General features: G+C 40.0%; 1 long non-coding RNA gene across 1 annotated transcript; it reads right to left on the bottom strand.

Annotated features, from left to right (window-relative positions):
• Nucleotides 1-4747: 4747 nt before the first annotated feature.
• LOC137182252 (uncharacterized) lies at nucleotides 4748-13776 on the bottom strand. The gene is made up of 2 exons (XR_010928290.1): nucleotides 13626-13776; nucleotides 4748-5193 (listed from the first exon to the last, which is right to left on the bottom strand). It is a non-coding gene; the product is annotated as an uncharacterized lncRNA (long non-coding RNA).
• Nucleotides 13777-15628: the final 1852 nt, after the last annotated feature.

Consider the following 15628-nt stretch of genomic DNA (forward strand, 5'->3'; position numbering starts at 1 on the left):
CCATTTAAGACATTATCATTACACACACTGATTTGACACACTGATCTAAGACTGGCACCAATATTATATTCCTGTGTTATTTTCAATATTAGCAAAAATAACTTTGAAACTCAGTTTGTGACCCATCATGGGGCTTTCAACATATAGAAATTTGATTCTCTACATTTTCATTAACTGGGCAAACTCCATCTGCCAATAAAGATCATGTGACATGATTAAAAGCTCCACAACAGCCACTAAATGGACCTTGAGATGAGATTGTTCCGTTTTTAAACATTATGTTAATTTAAAAACAACCTAAAGAGCTTTATTCAGTTCAGCATATATTATTAAAGCTATTCATGAACTATAAGTTAGCTATTAAGTGGACTTTTTCAACCTCCTTTGAAAAGCTTTTAAATATATTTGTCCTCATAGCAAAAAAAATCTGCACCAATGTGAGTATTTGTGGACTATTTGAGAATGAATGCTCTTCAGTGAGAATACTCTTATGGTTTATATTAAACAGTTTAACCCCTTCATTCATTCCCTTTCATGGCTGTCAGTACGGATGACTTCTACATACAGATAACTGAGATGAATTTGTTTTGTAAGACTTTATACATCCTGTAAGCCCTTAAATATGAAGATGTAACAATTTTTTAGCCAAACATCGGCTGAGGGCAGTTTGTCATTTTGTCAGTTCAAAGATTTAACTGAGTGTGTCATTTTGTCAGTTTGCAGACCACATGAAAACCAAAACCACAGTTTTGGGTTTACATATTCTGTGTGGCCACTAGTGACTCACTTACTGAAGGTCAGTCTCAAAAAAACATTTTGAATATTTCTTCTTAAAGTTTCTTGGAAAGAAATGTTGCTTCTGTTTCCTTATAAAGTAGAACAAAAAAAGAGGTAATCACTAAAATTATGCAAAAAGTCAACCAAAAGTCTTTATGAGTATGGACTTCTATGAATATGGACACACACAATGTCTCTATTTTCCTCCTCGCTCTGAGTTGTTTCTTTTTCATTTTTGCACTAGCCTTCTCTTGTGATTGTTGTGTTTTCCCTCTTAGCTCTCAGAGAGAAAAACACACGAGAAAAGGCCTTATTGGATCCATCCCTGCACAGTCCTACAGACTGTGTTGCGATTCCAATGAGCACAGAGGCCAAACGTGTTTATGGTCATGTCTGTGAGCAGTCGACAGGCGCTGGAACGCCGCACACAACCACACCTAATTAGAACAAGACTGTTTGACTTACTGCATTACCCTGTTATTACTCAGACCGGGTAGTGAAGGACACAAAGCTTGGTTTTAATAACACACAACTGAGGGAAATTTTAAAGTAATTAAAGTCAGACAGCATTCATAGTCTTTGGTGCTGCAGTTTGCTTTCCCCCGTATTGTCACTGCTGCTGCTGACGGTGTATGTTAAATACTTCTTGTGTTAATAAGATGACGGTTTTCATTGATGCACACACATACACATATCCAGATGGAGTATTATCAATTATTAATAACCTCCAGAGTGCTTCCAAAAGATTCCATTGGCTTATAAATAATTCAAGTATCTGATCAGGAACACATTCTCTATTAGCTGATTTAATTATCTGACACGTAAAGAAGCTTTTAAAAGGCACTGTTCTTTCTATTAAGCTTATCACTTTATTGATAAACCATCAGGAAAGGAAAGTAAGCCAATTGTCTTGGGACCACGAGCGATGGATGCTGAGTGTTTTTTTTTAAACATCGTGACTCTGACCATCCCCCCTTCTGGTTTTACTAAGTCTAGTCTTACCACCATTAGGCTGTGGTGAAGGAGAAGTGAAGCATGGCTCAATGGTTGGGTCTGACCCATTCGGAAAAACATTCTTGGCTCACAATGGCATGCATAAAAAGTTAAAATAGTTTCATGAATGTGCTGGCACACCAGAAGCTTGTTTTGGGCAAGGTCATGTAATTCTCAATAGGATATCTAAATTCAATTTCAGCCGTTAGACAGCTGATTTTCTTTAGCTCATAGTAAAACAACCCAAATCACATTTTTTCATTGTAGCACAACATGTTCCCAATAGATCGTTTGCTCAAACTGTCATTGAGTTGTACTACTCCAATCTGTCATTTCTTATCTCCCTTTCATCTCCTTTTTTTTTCAGATACAGTATGTGTGTTTTCACTCTTAGCACTGGCCTCACTGAATGCTGATCCAGTCCCTCCTAGGCTGAGATGGTGGTGAAATCTTTCTCTATCAGAACAACCACACAGTGATTTTTGACAAGTCTGAACATTTTTGGGAGCGATACAGGCACAATGGAATAGTCAATGCTAACCATGACTCACTGGGCCGAGTGACAAAGCTGTGGAGAATACGTGCCTGTTTCAGGCTCGAGAGTTATGATAATGGGACTTTTGGGATACATAAAAACTGACGGCTGCAGGGGTGTCTGCGTGTCTTAATGTGTGAATCATGTTTTCTGCTTCTGAACTCAGCTTGAGCTCCGCTGCACAGTTTGAATTTGTGAAAAATGTTCCTGGTTGTCTCTGTCTTTATCATAGTTTTCAGATGTTGTTAGCGAGCTCATGAACACAGGAGCACAGATCTTTGCTGTACGGTCTGAATTATTGGAAAAATTACATGTTTTACGGTAACTGTAAAATGTTAGCAGTCTTTTTGCGTTTTAAATAGTACCCTACACATTCTAATCACACTCAGTCTACTCATATAAACTTAAAATACAATCTGTTTTCACAAAATTAGTTATGGCATAATATTACTGGCAAGATGTTTATGATATTGACCTTTTTTGTACATTACAGTAAGTGAAATTCATATCATAAGCCTTAAATGTTTCTTTCACTGGGCTTTTAGTGTATGTACAAAGACAACCCTTTTGCCTATTAACAATTGCCATTGCAACCTTTTAAAGGCCAAGTCTAGGGATCTCCTGAATTTTTGCATATAACCATGAAGTGCCATTAAAAGACCAATACCAACATGTTATGTGTGTACCTAAAGCCTGATATACAGTTTATTCCTCTGGGCCATGGGCCTCCATTGTCTATCAAAAACTAGTGCACCGAAACAATGGCTGAAATTATTCCCCCCAAAATATTCCTCTTTACTCCTCTTTTTTGTTTTTGCTAATTTTTTGCTAAAAACTGCAGCTGTAAGAATTTCATTCTCTCTCTGATTTTAGATATTTATGTTTTCAGTTGGAAGAAATTGGTTGTGGAAGTCAGAAATTATTGAGACGCTTTGCATTACTGATTTGGTCTTTTTATGGGATTTGTTAAGAATAAGATACATATTCAGCACCGCTAAGCTTATCCTTTATGTAGTGGATTGTTCAATCTACTTTCAGAAAAAAGAGCCCTGCTCAAAAGAAAAAAAGACAAAAAAAGAAAGCGAGGTCAACCCTTAACCCAAAGTGTCATTTTTACACACATTAACAAAGTGTCCATATGTTAAACCTTACTCAGGAATGCCTTTCCATTCTTTTTGGGCTTGGCACTTCATATCGAGATTGAAGCTCTAAACAGCTGCTGCTGCCGCCGCACTTTCTCTCTGTGATGTAGCTGAGAAACCTGAGCTGTGCTATTGATCAGGCTTCCACTACCAGGTTATTAGCTAGCTGCCTGATGTCTCCACGTTCACTTCATGACCCTCTGCTAAAAGACAGTGGGGGCCTGTGATGAATGATAGACAAAAATACATTGCATAAATCCTCCCATTAGGATTTCAGGATTTAGACACTCTGAGGAGGTGTGTCTATTTTAACTGTTTTTATTCATGACTAGTAATTCCTTTAACCCCTTTGCTGATTTGACCATTTATGTCTTTTCTGTGGTGTATATTTATTCATCATTACATAATTGATGTCTGCAAAGACTACAAAGAATTCACACCAAAGACTTGTACTAATATACTGTTGAGAGAGGTATGTTTTCTTGCTGTCACTTTGAATGTTCAAACACATTGATGTACCTTGCTTGAGACAAACCAGGCAAACCTGGATTTATTATTTCATACTTTAATGATTATCTTGCTCGCTGTATTCAACATAATTTTACTAGCCTGTCACTCCAGCCTGGAGACATGGTTGTTAAACTTGGCCTAATCCTGCCTTAGGAGGAGGGAAAAAAAAGAGAAAGCGAAACCAGTGAAAAGATAGGCATAGAGTGGGGGGATGCTGAAGAAAAATATCTGAACGGCATTTTGCAAAAGCACCTCTTAAGTTAAGAAAACATAGGAGTTGAGGAGAAACAGCTGTGTGCACTGAAGCCTGGCATCCTGAGGATGAAAACACAGGCCGTTAATAATAAAAATAATAAGCCTGCTGAGTTCCTAATAAAAGGACCCTGATGAGATAATTCAGTCAAGTGAGGGGCCGTTACTGCATCCCAGGCTGCCCTTGTCACCACACCACACTACAACTAGCTCCACCACCACAGAAGAGAGAAAGGAAGGACTTGGTAGGGACAGTAAGATGCTGCTGGCTTCATTCTCTGGTGCCACACACCAGCTTTACCACAGAAGAAGAAAGTTGGCAGTAGGACTTACTTACTCCATGGTGCCACACGTCGCTATGGAGTGTACCATGTTAATGTTGGATTGGAGCCAGCAGTTGGACCCAGAGTCTGGTCTGAATACTTAAGCATTTATGTGTGGGTATATTTGTGAGTATGTGTGTGGTTTGTGTGCATGTTTGTGTTCCTTAATGCAGAATGCCAGGCCAACCCCAAACCACCCAGCTTTTCATCCTGTCCTTTTCCTCTATTGCTCTTTTTTTGTTTTTTTGCCATTTCTGTCATCCTCCCTCCCCTTCTCTCCCTCTGCCATCTGGCTCCAGTGAACAGACCTCTGACAGAAGCGCTCAGACAGCTCAGTTACACTGGTGTGGTGTTAACGGGGCTCATTTTATTCCTCCAAATCTTACTGCAAAAACTTCAGTGACAGCTTTGCCAATAAATAGTTGCAGACAGGCAATAAATGATTTCTTATTCATTTTGCATTTCCATGTAGAGTACAGAAAGTCGTAGATCAACGGTAATTGTCATTGAATGTAAGGTTAAAGGAAACTGGACATTGATGATATTCAGGTACTGTTTGATCTGTCTTTTATGTCTCCTTGTGTCCCTTGAGGAGTATTTCCTGTGGCACAAGTGGCATGTAGCCGAGCTTGGCTCCATATCTGCATTGATTTATGGGAACCTAGGGAGCAGAAATAAATGAGAGAAAAGCGTATTAGGACATAAATCATCATCATCACAATAAGTACGGCATCATAAAACAGCAGCCAAACCTTTGGTGCTCCGAAAAAAACAGGAGCAAAAGGGAAACCCCGTAAGGACCACAGAAAAAGGAGAAGTGTGAGAAAAAGGAGAGTGACCAAAGACCAGATATGGCCAGTAAACTAATACTACTATGATTAGTCATGCCGTCGATAGTCTTTCAAAATTACCCTGCATGCCCCAGACACCACCTATACACTATTCACTGCTAGAGTTGTAAAAGATCTTTTTTGTTTTAAGCAAAATTAAGCAATCTTAATCTTCTGCATTTTTTCTTTTTCATATTATTGTAAGAAATCAGAGCATTTTTACATTAAATCTTTAAAGCTGCAATAATCAATATTTGTTATATTAATAGTAGGTCAAATGACTTGCACATGAAAGGGATTGCTGGTAGTGATGAACCCACAGATTATTACCACCAGACTCCGCAGTTCCCCTTAGCTTTACAGTGTGTTTCAGTGTCTTTCAGCTCATTGTTTTGGTTTTCCAGCCTTACTGTTTTGGTTCACTCTCACCGCTCTCATCAGTGTTTTCAGCTGCAGCAGGCAGTGCATTTCCACAAAAAAGCTCTAAAAACCCACTGTATGCTACCTGCACAGCACCAAACGGCATGTAGACAAAGTTAGCTACTGGATGGTGAACACAGTGGAGCATTTAACAGCTAAAAAAGCAGATTCTTCAGGAGTTGGTGGAGACCAAAACAAAGCTAAAAGAAGAAAAAATATTGGACTTTCATTCGCCAGGTGGCCAGAGACACAACTCCACATGACTGCTAATGCTACTTTTATCTGTTATATGTGTCAATATGAAACTTCAAATGCATCCAAGAAGCTAAAAAAAATAATTTAATGCAAGTCTAAAAGGATAGAAAGCTCAGACTCATTCACAGCTGGACACTAAAAGTCTATTTGCCTTCAAATCATCAACCGTAATTTTCCCATAAGGACTAAAAAAAAACTTTCAGCTACATCCTACTTGGGCATAAATTGTCAATACTTAATTAGCATTTTTTAAGGAAAAAATATTGTCTACATATATTTCATATCATAATTAAGGGTGACTGATATGGCTCCACACTATAAATTACAACTACCTTCCCAATTGTACTAAAACCTCTGTTACAAGAATAAGTTAATCAGAACATTGTGCGCTCAAAGGTGGGAACATTAGGATTTATCTTCATTTTGAAGGTTGAGAGCAGAATGGATTAAAGGATTGAAAAATGCAGTCATTAGCACGAAGGTATAGCTTTAATTTTTATTCCATTAAATTGTATTGAATTTTCCACTAAAAATGAGGTACAAGACCTAGACTGAGAGGTATTAGATAGTAGATACATTCTGTCACTATTTGGGCCCAACCAAACTGACAAGCAACGTCACAAAGCTGAAAGCTTCAATAGTGAATATCTAATTTTGAAGCAAACTAATGAATAAATAAAACATGCTTTGAGCTTGGTGTGAGTATTAACTCATCCCCCTCCCTGATACAGAGTTGGAACTGATATGGCAACAGTGGAGTTGAATGGCCAGTTCAGACTCTATCCTTGGGCTGTGATGGTATTGTTATTGTGAAGACAGTACAGGGAGTTGGCCAAGGAGGAAGCTTGAACTGCATCCATCCACACACACATGCACATACACACACACACACACACACACGCACACACACACACACACACACACACACACACACACACACACACACACACACACACACTGTACATAACCTACACTCACACACAGACTTGCATAGTTCTCTGGTATCTTTTTCAAAATAGTGGCCATCAGCCAGCTGGTTTGTAAGCACTCGGAGGGGACAGTGGAGAAGGTGTTAGTTAGTTAATGCTGTTTACGGTTCCTCAGGGCAACTTTAACGTCTGAGAAAGAAACATGGTTTCTTACACACAAGGAAACTCCCGCTGGCACCTTATTTAGAATTTTTTCACACAGCACATATGCAGTTTGCAGTAATAACAGAAGCAGATTTACCATAAAATTCTTTGTCATTTTTGAAAACATGAGTCTCTGATTTCACACAGTGGTAGCTTCTCATTTCTAGCATGCAACCTATGATTTTGCCAGCTGAAATGGCAACTGAACAGAACTGTTCTAACATAATACTGGTTGGCTGCTTTACCTGTTTGTAACAATTTTTAATGTAACTAGAGAAAGGCTTTTAGGGTGACGACTAACCAACATGTTTGGCAAATGTCACATTGTCTCGGGGTAACTTTGGCTTTTGACTGTAAACTTCCCCAAATCCAATTTAGAGCAGGACGGAGCTGCTAATGTTAAAACTCTGATAGCATGCTGGACCAGCTCCCTTGCAGTTGGAAAATAATACTGGCTATAACCCCACCAATGAACTAGCAAATGTTGCCAATGAAATGCTCCTTGGTTGTGGAAGTAAGGCATGGTTGCTAATGTTGGCAGTTAGCCGGACATGCTAATGATTGCAGCTTACGTCAGAGTAGACAAACACACTGTTTAATCAGTTTCTTACAGCTTTGCTATTGTGGTTTTGGTTTTGGAAAGGCTTAGAAAAAACACCAGTCTCCAAGTACTGCAGCCTCATGCAGACCTGCCATAGTTACTGTTGCTAAGCTTGGACAACAATGATTGGACAATCACTGTTTGCAGGAGGAGTTTAGCAAATGGTCTTTTGCATGATTCAGCTCTTAGTCGTGTGAAATATAACAAATACTTCCTAAGTTTATTGTTAATCAAAAAAGCCTAAATATTATTTTCACATGAAGGAGCAGCTATCAGTACACATTCATACTGCACATATTTAATATATTATGATCATGTGATGTTGTTTCAGGATATAAAAACAGATTCTCAAGCCATGTGTGTTTCGTCTGATAGCCTGACCACAATGTGTGATGTCAGTGTTTGGAGAGCTTAGAGTGGAAACCTGCCTTTCCGTCCTCCCCCTCACTGCTCCTTCATCCCCTTTTCCCCTTCCTCATATACGGTTCATGTGTTGCTGATTACCCCCAAGTCCAGGTCTGGACCCAGAGCTTTCACCTTCTCCACTCATATGGTTTGAAGCAGCGGTGCTCCGTTGCTGGAAATCCCTCTGCCAACTCCCACCTTAAAGCACCCTACACCCACAAGCACGTGCACAGGTACACAGTGTTTGTGGTTTGTGCACACACGCACATATCCAATCCAGAATATTAACACATGCACACACTTACTGTATACAAACATAACACACATCTACCCACACACACACAAGTGCACACACACGTCTACCCCCGCTGTCCTTCCCTGGGGTCCTTTTGATTGACAGTGCCTGCTCCTGCAAGGGATTATGGTGGAAAACTGGGGGGTAGAGGGGGTGGGGGTCCTGCGCAGGGGTGAAGGGGTTTGAGGCCGGGGTGAGGGAGAGTGAGAAAGAGGGCTGAGGATTAGGCCCACTGAGCTTCATTAACCTGAATGTTTACACAAGCTGATCTCTCGCAATGAGACTCTTTTCCTTCCCACAAGTGTCCCCTTCAAGAATCTCCTGCCCCTTCCTCCATCCCTTCAATCCCAATGAAGCACTGAAGCACCGTCCACTGCCAGCAAATCAAGCACGCAGTCCAAGAGCCAGGACTGAGGACAGTGTATTTATAAAGTAGTATTAATCAACAAACTCAACATTATATTTCCTATATAAAAATATAGCAATTACAGTCATGATTTTGCATACCTTCAGGGATTAAAATATTCAAAATTCAAAATGAAACATGGATTTTAGGCACAGATACAGTTAACAAAACTCGCTTCTGACATTGTTTCCATACCGTTTTACACAGAATGGTGAAAATGTTATGGTTGTTACGCCTAGCAGAGAAAAACAAAGTCTGGAAATGATAGAGCAATAGGCTGGAGGAAGCCAATCTGCTTGTATTTTAAATGGCCCCCATCAGCCTGTTTCCTTTTCCAAGGCCAACACTGCTAATATACTGTATTCGACATGTATTTTAATGGTGAGTAAAAATAACTGAAGGGCACATATGACCTGTGGAGATCTGCTACTTAATAATGTTGAAAGTATGTATGATGATGCTAATATGTATTATGAAGCTATTATTCATAATTATGCTTGTTGCCCAGAACTACACTGAGGTAACGGCCTTGTTATGAAAAAGAGTTTCAACAATATATATTGGATCTTAATAACCCATATCCTTGTATATGTACCCTAAAATTCAGACCCTTAGTATTTTAAGTTTCTGGGAAATTTCAGATTTTCTTGGATCTCTTCTGTGGGTCCCATAATGAATGACTGAGGAGTTCAACTCTGAGCAGAACATTTGACACTTTTGACAGAGCAGTTCCTGTTCTTCCAGATCAGAGTAAATCTCAGCTAATTCTGTAATGCAATACAACATAATGTAATGCTAAAGTACAAAGGGGGTAAAGAGCCAGTAAATGTATGTGTGCCAATCACAAGGCAGACTTCAAACACACTGACTTGCACTTTTGTTGTTGCTCTCCAAGGACCCATTGAGCCGTCCAGAGTTGTGCCTGAGCTCTAAGGACAACACTGGGGGCTATTTGCTTCTCAGATTAAAGAGGCTGAGCGAGATAGCCAGCTGAAAGCAGCAGCAGTAGGCAGACGAGCTCCAGAGGTCCCCCCCCTAAAGAGCAGTTAGTAGAGAGGGACTGCCTGTATTGTTTAGCATCTCCAAGAAAGGGTGTTTTCTCTCGGCACTGAGGTGGAAAAGTAAATTAGCGTTCACTCTGTGCTTGGCTCCGGCCCTGACAAACTGAGAATGGTGTGTCGACAGCCACAAGATTGCTCTCTTCAAAGGTCTGTAACTAAAGGGACATGGCTTGTGCTAAAGTAAACAGAAAGAAGTCTAGAGCTCTTAGCTAGACAGGCAGGCTGTGGCATGTATTTTAAATCACCATTCACATCAAATGGGCTGGCAGATCAACTAGGAGTTATTCTGCAAGAAGCACTTCTTTGGCGGCATCTGCCATGTGGGTCTAATTTTTCACCTTGAATGATTGTGAACGCCGTGGAGGGTCAGCAAAGGTCCATGCCTGCCTGACAAGACGTTGATTCTCGGGACAGAAAGAGGGAAAAGGGAAAGGAAGCTTGAGATGAAGAGAAAAAGACAGACAGAGAACCGACAAGAGTGCCAAATCATGACTGCTGAGGACCAGCCATCTACACAATCTCAGACAGGAAAGGGAATGTGGGGGGGAAAGAGAAGGGGAGTGAGCGATTGGAGAAAGGGGTGCAGTGAGGAAAAGAGAGAAATAGTTTTTGAGGAGACATCTGGCTTTGATTAAGAGGGGCAGTGTGGACAAACCAGCCTTTGCCGCTTGTTTTGACTGGGCTTTTCGGGGGGAAGTTGATGTTGTTTGTTTTTGAATAGCAAGTGGCTTGTTAATTGATGAACACGAGCCACGGACATAATGACTGAGCAGAGATTAGCTTTTTTAGAAGTGGAAGTGTTTACCTATTTGAGTATTTATGTGCAGTATGTGCGTGTGCATGTACAAGTACAGTATGCATTTGTGGAATGGGTGATGACTGCGGCGGAGGCTGGAATATACACAAAGCATAATTTTTCCTCAAAATGACAAACTTTTCTTCAGTGTTGGCTCTAATGCTCTTTGATGTAAGATGGCCATGAGTTATATTTGTTAACAATTCTTTGTACAGTCTCTCAAAGGATTAAAAAGCCACAGGAATTCATGGGGTAGATGTTGACGAAGAATAGAAACTAAGCTAGGCTGACATAGATGTCACGATAAAAGAACAGAATAAAATGTAACTGAATATATACAACAAAAAAAAAAAAAATAGACTGGAACAGACACTATTAGACTACACATGACTAGATGTAGAATAGAATAGAATTATACTAAAAACCCTGTAAAACATCTGCGTTTCTGGAGAGAAACAGTAAAAAATCTGTGGTGTTGGCCAATTTTGAAAATAATCGTTGTTCCAATCTTAAGACGAGAGCAAAATATTTCAAACCCTCATGCAGCAAAACTGGGACTCAGACCTCTTTCCTGTCACTTCTTTGCAGACATATTGAGTGTGAGAGGAACCTCATGGCACAGCGTCCTGCACCACTGAATATGAATAAACCATCAAGTGCAGACACTCAAGCCAAGCCAAACTCAGCACGCAGGCATCACAGCAGAACAGGGCAGGAGGCCTTGGAGCTCTTACTGGCAAGCACAGACGAACTCCGCCACCCCCTCCCTCCCCGCAAACCCCCGTTCCCAAAGTCAATTGCCCATCAAAAAAAGATAATGGCTTAAAAACAACATGATATCATCCTACAGTGATTTTTTCCCTGCCCTCTGATTTTTAACTATTGTTAGGGTGAGAATACATGCATTCCTGCAGGGTAAGAAGATACTGTAGGTCAGAGTGAATGGGAATTCGAGGGAGTACTGCTGAGAGTGGTAGAGTTTTGAAGAGTTGCGGAGGTGAAACTGGAGACCAGGAGTCAGGCTGCTCGTTCTCTGAGGGCTTTGAGGTTGTGATGATGATTGGAAGTGATGTGTGTTTGGTAGCTGCTGCTTCTGCTTCAAGGGCAGCTGCATAAATGTCAGAGGAGTTTGAACCCTGGTCTCTGGCACAGTTAGGCAAACTTAAACCTGAAAGTGTGTGAGGGAGTGAAGAGTAATTAAGAGTGGCGTTTATTAGCCAAAGCTGTCTTGACAACCTGGTAAGACTGCTACTTTAAAAGCGCATTAGAACAAGCTGGAATGTGACACGGAAAGTGATGGGATGAAACACCGGTGAATTCTTCTTTGTCATGATGCTGTACAAATTCAACACCTGTCAACACTTATCTTGAATTGTGACAAAAAGCGGGATGAATTCATTTTTTAAAACAGTAATATTAATTGAATTTCAAATCCAGAAGGCTTTTACTCCAAAATGTCAATTTTGGGCAAACCATACCTGGAACAGTCAACAATCAATACGTCAAATAAAAGATTAGCATTTACAGAATATGTCTTTATTATGATCCAAAAACATGCCCTCACATTTGCTAAAGTACACAGGCTATTATTAGGTATCGAAAATAATTTAAAGTGCTGATGAATATTATGGGTCTAAAAAAGAAATTAAGTTTGAATGCAGAAGGTACTACATAAGTATACAGTGTCAAACTAATACCACATAAGTTTTAATTTCAAAGTAGTCATTCTGATGAATTATGACTTGTCTTTCTAGAATAAAATGATTCACGTTATTTCTGCACAGCACCACACTGTATTTATTGGCATAAAATATTTCTAATATACACAATGCATCTGTGTAGCAACTGTAAATGTAGATGTTAACACCTTTCACTGCTTATATGCAGTGGACCAATTTGTTATCTGTGCTGTGTTTAATTGGCTTAGAGGTCTTGAACCTCTGGTCACCACACCTTAGCAGTAACAACACAGTCTGTCACGGGATCAGTGAAACATTATCCACAGGACGGGAAACCAGAACAGGAGCGACTCGAAGATGTTCTCTCTGCTTACCAAACAGAAACTCAAGAGGATCTGTTCCAGTGGTAAGGAGGAAGGTGTTAAAGAAAGTATCAGTATCCTGACACTTCTCCCATATCTGCAGGGTCTTCTGTTGTGGTTGTGTGTGAGCCTGTGTGTGTGTGTGTGAGCCTGTGTGTGTATGTGTGTAACAGAGAGAGAGAGAGAGCACACATATTCCGTTATTAACGATCACAAGGATGACTCTTGATGTTGCCAAAAAGATAATATTTCTATAACATTTCCTGACCCTAGAAAAATGTTTCACATTCATAGCCAGCACAAAACAGAGCTAGTTTTTATTTTTACAGTATGACCACTAATGATAATCTTTCGCCAAGTGAACACAGTGACGGGAGAGGGAGTAGAGTGGAATTAAAGCAATGGTTTTTATTGTTATGTCTGATGACTGGGAGGTCTGAAAACTTCAATTTCCTACAGTTGTTATTAACAAGACAAATAGGTGGCACTAGGTTCAACACTCAACAGCTATTGTTTTCACCCAAATGTATTACTTCACCCCATCCACAAGTTACACAATGTCTCCAAATACCAGGCAACCTTTTAACCCAGTTTTTTGGACTTGAATGTGAATACAACTATATGCAAATCCAGCAAATATCCACTGTAGACAACTCGACATTCAATATACTAATTGAGGGGAATTAGATCTGTCAAGGATAATACCAGTGATAATTAAACAATTTGAGTCAAAAAGTAACTTTGTCAGCACAACACACTGTAAGCACAGGAATCTTTTTAGTGCAACCTGAAATGGCAAAGCCATGTAATATTTTCATTACAACCGTGTCTTTGTTCAATGTAATCTTACTGTCAGGGCGACCTTTTCTTTGGGAGGTTTCTGGAGGATCTGCCTTATCCAGATAATTAGCCAATCAGTGTTGGAGCGCTAAAATAGGCGACCGCAGGTAAGACCTGTGGCTGTCTGTCATTATCTCATCAACCCATCAATCACATGGAAGCATTGCCTTGAGGGGAGCATTTGCCAATAGGCACACAGGTGAACCCTTAAATCAGCTTTAATTGGGCTGCTGAGTAACAAGCGTGGTTGAAAGGTGTGGGAAAGTGAGACCGGTGTTGGTGAACTTTATGAGGCTCTGACAGACTCCCCGCCAACTACGGAGTCAGAACTTGTGATAATAGTCTCTCTATCATCACTTGTTAAAAAGCTAAAAGAAAGAAACTTAACAATGAGTTTATCATAAAGAAAGAACATTATCAATCTCTACAAGGGTACACACATATACCTTTTTCTCTTTCTCCAAAGCATCACCATACACTGTATGAATAGAATCAGCATATTTTATTCTTGAACGGTATATTACATAAGAAAAACTGGCAAGTTTAAGGCAGTGAAGGCAGTAAACAGTATTATTTTTATTCCACAAAGCTAATACGGGAAGAGCAGCATATCATTTTCTAACATATTATTGCTTTGTTGCATTTTTTAAAATCTTGCTCTGACTGCATTTTGTCTGTCAGCATGTTGATAGTATGACAGCTCAAAGACTTTTTTTTTTTATTTGAATGTAGCTTACTTGTCAGACAATCTGAGATTGATTCTAGCAGACATTTTGCACTATTCTGTCTCGTACAGTTTTTTTTTCAAACAATACTTTGGCACTAAAATCACTCCAAGCATAGGCTATTAACCAATACCTCTCATAGACATGCACCCACCCAGCACAGAAGCCTAATCTCCTTGGCTCTGGCCTTTGAATACTTCTCTCAACTCAACACTGCAAATTTATTGACAGCTTTTAAAAAATATTTACTGCCCCACTTCCTATCCCAGCGGGCACCTAGCCTGTAATCTCCCTAGCCGTTTATTAGATCATTTGTCAAAGCCTCAAGCTTTTCTTCTCTTTTTTTTTGTCATCATCCTCTGCTTTTGCCCTCTGGAGGGAGGGGTGTGCACTGTACTGTATGTGCATGTATGTGTGAGAGAGAAAGTAAAGGGGTGAGACAGAGAGTGCAATGGGCCTTGGAGATTAACTCCTTCCATGCCTTCCTTTTCCTTTTTAAAGCAGAATTTACAGCTGATTAGCCTCCACTGTAAAGACAGGCCCCAGTTCCCAGAAGGAACGCTGCTAAACATTTATGCAAGGCCAGACGCAAAGGCCCTTATTAAAAACATGTGTTCTTCCAAAGACCCCTTAGAGAGACATCTGAGGGGACTGAATAAATGTGCTGCAGACCGAAGGCTCATTTTCAGCACATCATTGAAGAAATGTGTGTTGTCCTAAACTAGACACACGGACATGCCAAAAATGACACATCCAAGATTTTTTGGAGCATAGAACATTTGGGCTGTGACAGAGCAAAAAGTTGCTCAGGACAACAAGTCTTCTAAAATTAAAGAACCCCAGGAGGAGTAGTTGTTGCGATGGTAGGGGGATCCAGATAAACAGACAAATAAACAAAGGAATAGTCGGACATTTTGTGAAATACATTAAATGAGAAGATCAATACAACTCTCATGTCTGTTCAGTATGAAGCCTGAGCCAGCAGCTGGTTAGCTGAGCAAAGCATAAAGACTGGAATCAGCGGGAAACCTCTAAAGCTCACTATAATTAACATGTTGTATTTCTTCTATATCTTTTTTCCATAGAAATTGGTTTGATTAGTTTAATCCAGAGAAAAAAACTGAATTGCTGAGAAAGAAAGGGAGGTGGTCAGAGTGGATGGGTGGGTGAACAAAATATCACACTTTTACACAGGAGATCACACTTCGTTACCCGTTTCCTCACAGTCAGCGTTGATTTTTTTTCCCTTAACACTAACCAAGTTATTATTGTAACCATGATGACGAGG

Source organism: Thunnus thynnus, chromosome 4 (genome assembly GCF_963924715.1).
Source record: "Thunnus thynnus chromosome 4, fThuThy2.1, whole genome shotgun sequence".
Taxonomy (NCBI): Eukaryota; Metazoa; Chordata; class Actinopteri; order Scombriformes; family Scombridae; genus Thunnus; species Thunnus thynnus.